Here is a 6,524-nt window from a genome sequence, read left to right on the forward strand (position 1 = left end):
TCTTCCCACGCCCCCCTCTCCCCTTTTCCCCAAGAATCGTCAGTTCACTCCCCTTCCATATCTCTGATTCTATTATATTCAACAGTTAATATTGTTCATCAGATTTTTTTAATTTCCTTGGTTTTTAGATTCACTTGTTGATAATTACGTATTTGTTGTTCATAATTTTTATCTTTGTTTACTTTCTCTTCTGAAAGAACCCCCTTCAGCAATTCATATAATTCTGGTTTGGTGGTGATGAACTCCTTTAGCTTTTTTTTATTAGTGAAGCTCTTTATCTGGCCTTCGATTCTGAGTGATAGCTTCGCTGGGTAGCTTATTTTTGGCTGTAGGTTCTTGCTATTCATCACCTTGTATATTTCTTGCCATTCCCTTCTGGCCTGCATGGTTTCTGTTGAGAAGTCAGCTGACAATCGTATAGGTGCTCCTTTATAAGTTACTACCTTCTTTGCTCTTCTTTTAATATTCTCTCTTTATCTTTTGCTCTTGGAATTTTAATAATGATGTGTCTCGGTGTGGTCCTCTTTGGATTCCTTTTGTTTGGAGTTCTGTACACTTCCTGGACTTGTAGGTCAAATTCTTTCACCAGGTGGGGGAAGTTTTCTGTCACTATTTCTTTCAGTATGTTTTCGATATCTTGCTCTCTCTCATCTTCTGGAACCCCCATAATTCTGATGTTGGTTCGCTTGAAGTTGTCCCAGAGGTTTCTTACATTATCTTCAATTTTCTGGATTCTCTTGCCTTCTAGCTTCTGTGGAGGAGTGTCTTCTGGCTCTTTTTGTTCCAAATCTTTGACTTGATTCTTGCGATCTTCCCTTCTGTTTTTAGGACTCTGTAGAATATTTTTTATTTCAGACAATGTATTCTTTATTTCTTGTTGTTCCCTTATCATTTCTTGATGGTCTCTTTTCATATCCTCATAGGCCTTATCCATCTTTTCTAGGAAATTCTTGAAAAACCTTATAAGCGTAGATTTGAACTCTATATCCAGACGCTTTTTGTCCTCCATTTCTTTCGTTTGTGATCTATTTTGTTGTCGCATGTCGCAGTTACAGATGGGACGGGATTTCAGGGTGGAGCCTGCAGCTTTGGCTTCCGTCAGCCCCGCCCTATGCGGGTCCTTCAGTGCTCGCTGCCGGCGCCTCTGAGGAAAAGGTGCCCTCGATTTTCGCCTGCTGCCAAACAGTCTATGCTCTCCCACAATGAGCCCGGTATTGGGGTTCAGTTCAGTTGGAAGTGGAGTTGGAGGTGGCGTTCACAGCAGTCTGGAGCCCCAGTCTCCTTCCCGTCAGGGCAATCCCGCGGCACAGCCGACCGTCCCTTCTCTGGGGGCAGTGTCCGCGCCTCCGGGACCTCCTTTCTCCGCTACCCCGGGGTTCCGACTTACAGCCCAGCTCCCTATGGCTGAGCCTGAGTCCCTGGGGTCTGGCCCAGAACGGGGGTTCAGAGCAGTCAGGGGCCCAGCACAGTCAGAGTTTTATCTCCTTTCCGCTAGGGAACGCCCGCCAGGCACTCGGCCTCCCTCCTCTCCGGCTCCGTCCTCTTCTCGCGCGCCGCGTGTCTCCGTACCTTGGGCTTTTACAGCTCCTCCATGCTTCCTTCTGGTTTTCTCCTTGCTTCTTGTTGTAGGATTTCCAGTCAGTCGACTTTCCTGTAGTTCTGGGTAATGTCCATTTTATATTTTAGTTGTATTTTATTAAAATTGTTGTGTGCGGCTGCGGCTAGTTGCCTACCCGAGCAGCCATCTTGGATTCTCTGCCTGGTACTCCTTGACTTACGTTCCCACGAGTCCTCTTGCCAAGGTCACCAGTGACCTCCCTATTGCTTAGTCCGAAGTTCATTTTCAGTCTTCCTCTTGATCTCTGCAGCATTTCTACCATGAACACTCCTACTTACTGAATTTGTTCCATTAGCTTCAAAGATACCATTCTCTCCTGGGCTCACGCTTCTCTCTCTCAGCTTTCTCAGTCACAATGTCTGGCCCCTTTTCTGCCTGCACACCCTGGGACCTCATCTCAGTCCTCTACTGTGGCTGAGCTACATGCTCTTTCTGGGAGACTTCATCTACTCTGGCTTCACCCGTTGTTTGCATGTTGATACTCCAGAGTGTCTCCCGCCCAGCTTTCCCTCCTAAGAGCAGTGTGTGTATCCAGCAATTTCTTTTTATTTTCTTTTTGTGGAGAGATAGTAGGAGAGAGACGTTGATTTGTTGTTCCACTTATTTGTACATTCATTGATTGACTCTTGTATGTTTGTATCCAACCAGCAACCTTAGCCTATCGGGATGATGCTCTAACCAAGAGCGACCTGGCTCTTGAATATCTCCTCATCTTTCTCAAACTTGCTCCTTTTAGTAGCTAACTCAGCCTCCCAGGTTAGGAATTTTGATGTAATCTCTATTGCTCCCCTCCTTATACCACATACCTCCACTTCTGCATTATCTCTGGAACCTGACCTTTATTTACTTGTACTGTGTTCACTGAGTGAAAAGGAACATTTAATAGTATGCTTATACTGTTTGAGGTAGGGGAGGACTAGCTGCTGGGTTGTTTCTTGGCCATTTTTTTAAAAAAAATGATTTCAAAGAGGAAGGAAGAGGGAAATGGAGAGAGAGAAACATCAATGATGAGAGAGAATCATTGATTAGCTGCCTCCTGCACATCCCCTACTGGGGATCAAGCCCGAAACCCAGGCATATGCTCTTGACTGGAATCGAACCTGGGACCCTTCAGTCCGCAGGCCAATGCTCTATCCACTGAGCTAAACCAGGGCTTGGCCTATGTTTTGAAGTAAACTAAATGTACAGAATGGTAAGATTGTATTTGCTTTAAGTCTGTGGCATTTCTGGACCCAATTTTTCTCTGTATTGAGCCTATACCCCAGAATCTGAGGCCTGAGACACCAGATGTGAAATGGATCATTCCCTTTAGCCTATGGCTGAGGAATCACTCCAAATCTAAAGCATACAAGCAGGGAGAGGATTTCCATCATTTAAAAAGTTCTTACACTTCCTAGCACAGTTCTTTGCTCGATTAGGGGCTCACTCTTTATAAAATTGAAATCATAGGCATGGGAAGCACTGTTGACAGAGCTACATCTTCTAAAGATGGAGAAATGTCATTCTCTGGATAGTAAAACTGCTGTCTTACACTCATTAAGAACTTCTGCCGGGACTGGTTTGGTTCAGTGGATAGAGTATTGGCCTGCGCACTGAAAGGTCCCGGGTTCGATTCTGGCCAAGGGCATGTTCGATTCTGGTCAAGGGCACATCCCCAGTAGGGGGTGTGCAAGAGGCAGCTGATAGATGATTCTCTCTCATCGATGTTTCTAACTCTCTATCCCTCTCTCTTCCTCTGTGAAAAATCAATAAAATATATATTTTTTTAAAACAAAAAAAAACCTTCTGAGCCCTACCGATGTGGCTCAGTGGTTGAGCATCGACCCATGAACGAGGTCACAGTTTGACTCCCAGTCAAGTACATGCCCGGGTTATGGGCTCATTTGCCAGTAGGCAGCCGATCAATGATTCTCTCTCATCATTGATGTTTCTATTCCTCTATGCCTCTATTTTCCTCCAAAATCAATTTAAATATTTAAAAAAAAAAAAAGTTGCCAAAACCGGTTTGGCTCAGTGGATAGAGCGTCGACCTGCCGACTGAAGGGTCCCAGGTTCGATTCCGGTCAAGGGCATGTACCTTGGTTGTGAGCACATCCCCAGTGGGTGGCGTGCAGGAGGCAGCTGATTGATGACTCTCTCTCATCAATGTTTCTAACTCTCTATCCCTCTCCTTTCCTCTATGTAAAAAATCAATAAAATAAACAAAAAACAACAACACTGTGATATTTTTTTAAATATATTTTATTGATTTTTTTTACAGAGAGGAAGAGAGAGGGATAGAGAGAAACATTGATGGGAGAGAATCATCAATAGCCACCCCCAGCACATACCCTGACTGGGGACTGAACGCCCAAGCCTTTGGTGCATGGGACGACACTCCATCCAACTGAGCCACCCACCCTTGCTTTTTTTTTTTTTTTTTTTTTACCTCAACACTCCATTTCTATCTATAGACGTGATAAAGTAGGCAGCTAGAAAGATATGAGCTGGATGAGGCAGTTAGGGCTTAGAGGGGAGACATGACGGACCAAAATTCAGCAGTGAAGGCCACAGGCCCCTGTGTGAGGAGAGAGGATTTAGAGCCCCTTCCAGGGGGTGGTCCAACCGGGGCATAACGCCTGGGTGAAGGGGCCTTATAGCTTGAAGATTTCTATTTTTATTTTTAAGAAATAAGGGAGGAGAAGACGTCACTTGGGGACACTCCAGCCTAGCGGTATACATTCCCAAACCCCCGGACTGAGCGGGGCCCTGGGCTTGGCTTCGGCCCGCTCAGCCATACCTGAGGGCATCATTCCTTTTCTGCAAGCAAATCCTCACCTGCTTCTGCAGCATGCTATCGATCTGAATTCATTCCTTCAAGGAGAGGAGGAAGCAGAGTGCTGTCTCCGGCCAGAGGCCGCCCTGACCCCCGCTGACAGAAGAAGTTTCAATGCCATCGATTTCAGCTAACCTCAGTCAAATTCAGTTACTTTTCCTGAATCTCAGGCTCCAGCTCTGTCACTTTCTGGAGTGTTTCCTTCTCCCCGAGTCCGAGGCTCTCAGATGGTCCTGAGCTGCCTGCACGCAGACGCAGTCAGACCCCCACGCTGACTGTGCGGGGAGGGGCGGGTTCCCGAGCGGGGCGGCCGGAGGGCCAGCAGCTCCCGCGCAGAGAGGGGCCATGCCCTCCCCAGCACCCGGAGGAGCCCCCCACGCGCTGTGTGGGCTGGGTGGGGGGTCATGTGGACTTCCTGTGAGGCTACACTGAGGCCCTCATATCCAAGCACCCAGAGCAGCCACCTCAATCTTCTATTTAATCTCTAGTGCTCCTGTGGGCTACTTTTTTGAACAAATCAGCTTGAATCAGAGAACTTGGATAACACTGAATTTTGCGCACGTGTGTGTGTGTGTGTGTGTGTGTGTGTGTGTGCGCGCGCGCGCGCTTCTCAGGGACACTCATCACGGGCTAATCCTCTGACTTTCTCCCGAGTTCTACTTGACCAGTATTGGGTGGTGGTAGGAAAAGCGGACTCTCAAATCTTTCTTCTTTCACTTACACTGGGACTTTAGAATTTTAGAATAAAATATTTGGTGGCCTTTCATTTGTTTTGCTTCTGCTGTCCCTTGGGATGCTCATAACTTCACAGGCTGGATGTGAAGGGAGGAGGGTGCACAGATTTTAAAGGAAGCGGGGGTGGAGGGTGCAGCACATCTGAGCATAACCAATTCTCTGCTCCCTACCTCTCTTCACAATTCTTTTTTTTTTTAAATATATTTTATTGATTTATTTTTACAGAGAGGAAGAGAGAGGGACAGAGAGTTAGAAACATACATGATAGAAAATCATCGATCAGCTGCCTCCGGCACACCCCCCATTGGGGATGTGCCCCTGACCAGAATCAAACCTGGCACCTTTCAGTCCGCAGGCTGACGCTCTATCCACTGAGCCAAACCGGTTTCGGCTCTTCACAATTCTTGCTCTGTCTGCTTTGGAGTGTCCTCTTCCTCCACCTAAATGCAGTCTCCCCAAGTCTCTCTCTCTACGAATGAAATATGGTAGCACTCATACTTGGGTAAAAACTACTGTTTGAATTTTAACTCTACTATCCTGACTTCGACCTTCACTTACTTGCTTTGTTCATCGCGCAATGGGCTTAGGGAGGATGAGTTCAAGTTCTGGGCAAGGTTACAGGCAGAACTTTCTTTTTCATGAAAGAGCCAGCCCTATGTGCACTTAGTGGTTATCTCGATGCTGGCCTCAAAAACAATGCTGTTCTATCCAATTAAAAAAAAAAAAAGTGCACCTGGCATGGTATTGAGATTGTGGGCATATCTGGTCTCTGGGCTGCAAGGTCAGACAGCTAAGTTTATCTTCATCATTCTTCAAACGGGCTAAAGCAAACTAGAAAGCAACATTTTAGCTAGGAAGAACAGCAGAAAATTCCAAACAACAGTTTGTTGTAGAATGGGGGTTTTCCTTCTCAGAACCTTTAAAAAGAACTACCTGCCCCTGAAGCAGCACAGTCGTGTAGGGTCCACCTGCGTGTGGTACTCTTGTGGCTGCCCTGGCCAGTTCAATAAATTCTTGTTTGCTTTTTTTAAATAAATTATCAGCCTCCAGCGGTCTTATTTTGAACCCAGGGTTTGACCCCACAACATTTGGAGGCCCCCAGCGAGATACCTGAAAGAGAGGAGAGAGGGACCCCCCAGGGGCAGGATGCTCTCCCCCGGCAGGAGGAGAGAGGGACCCCCCAGGAGGGGCAGGAGGCTTGTCCTCCACAGGAGGCTCTCCCTCCTTTCGGGGACCTTTGCCGGAGACAGAAGCCGCAAGGATTTATTGAAATCGGGGAGACCGGTCTCATGAGGTAAGTCGCCCGGGTTATGGTTGAGATCTCAAAAGGGCATGGGTCCTTGGAGGGCTGGACGT

The sequence above is a fragment of the Pipistrellus hanaki genome (genome assembly GCF_964339955.1).
Source record: "Pipistrellus hanaki genome assembly, chromosome: 9".
Classification (NCBI taxonomy): Eukaryota; Metazoa; Chordata; class Mammalia; order Chiroptera; family Vespertilionidae; genus Pipistrellus; species Pipistrellus hanaki.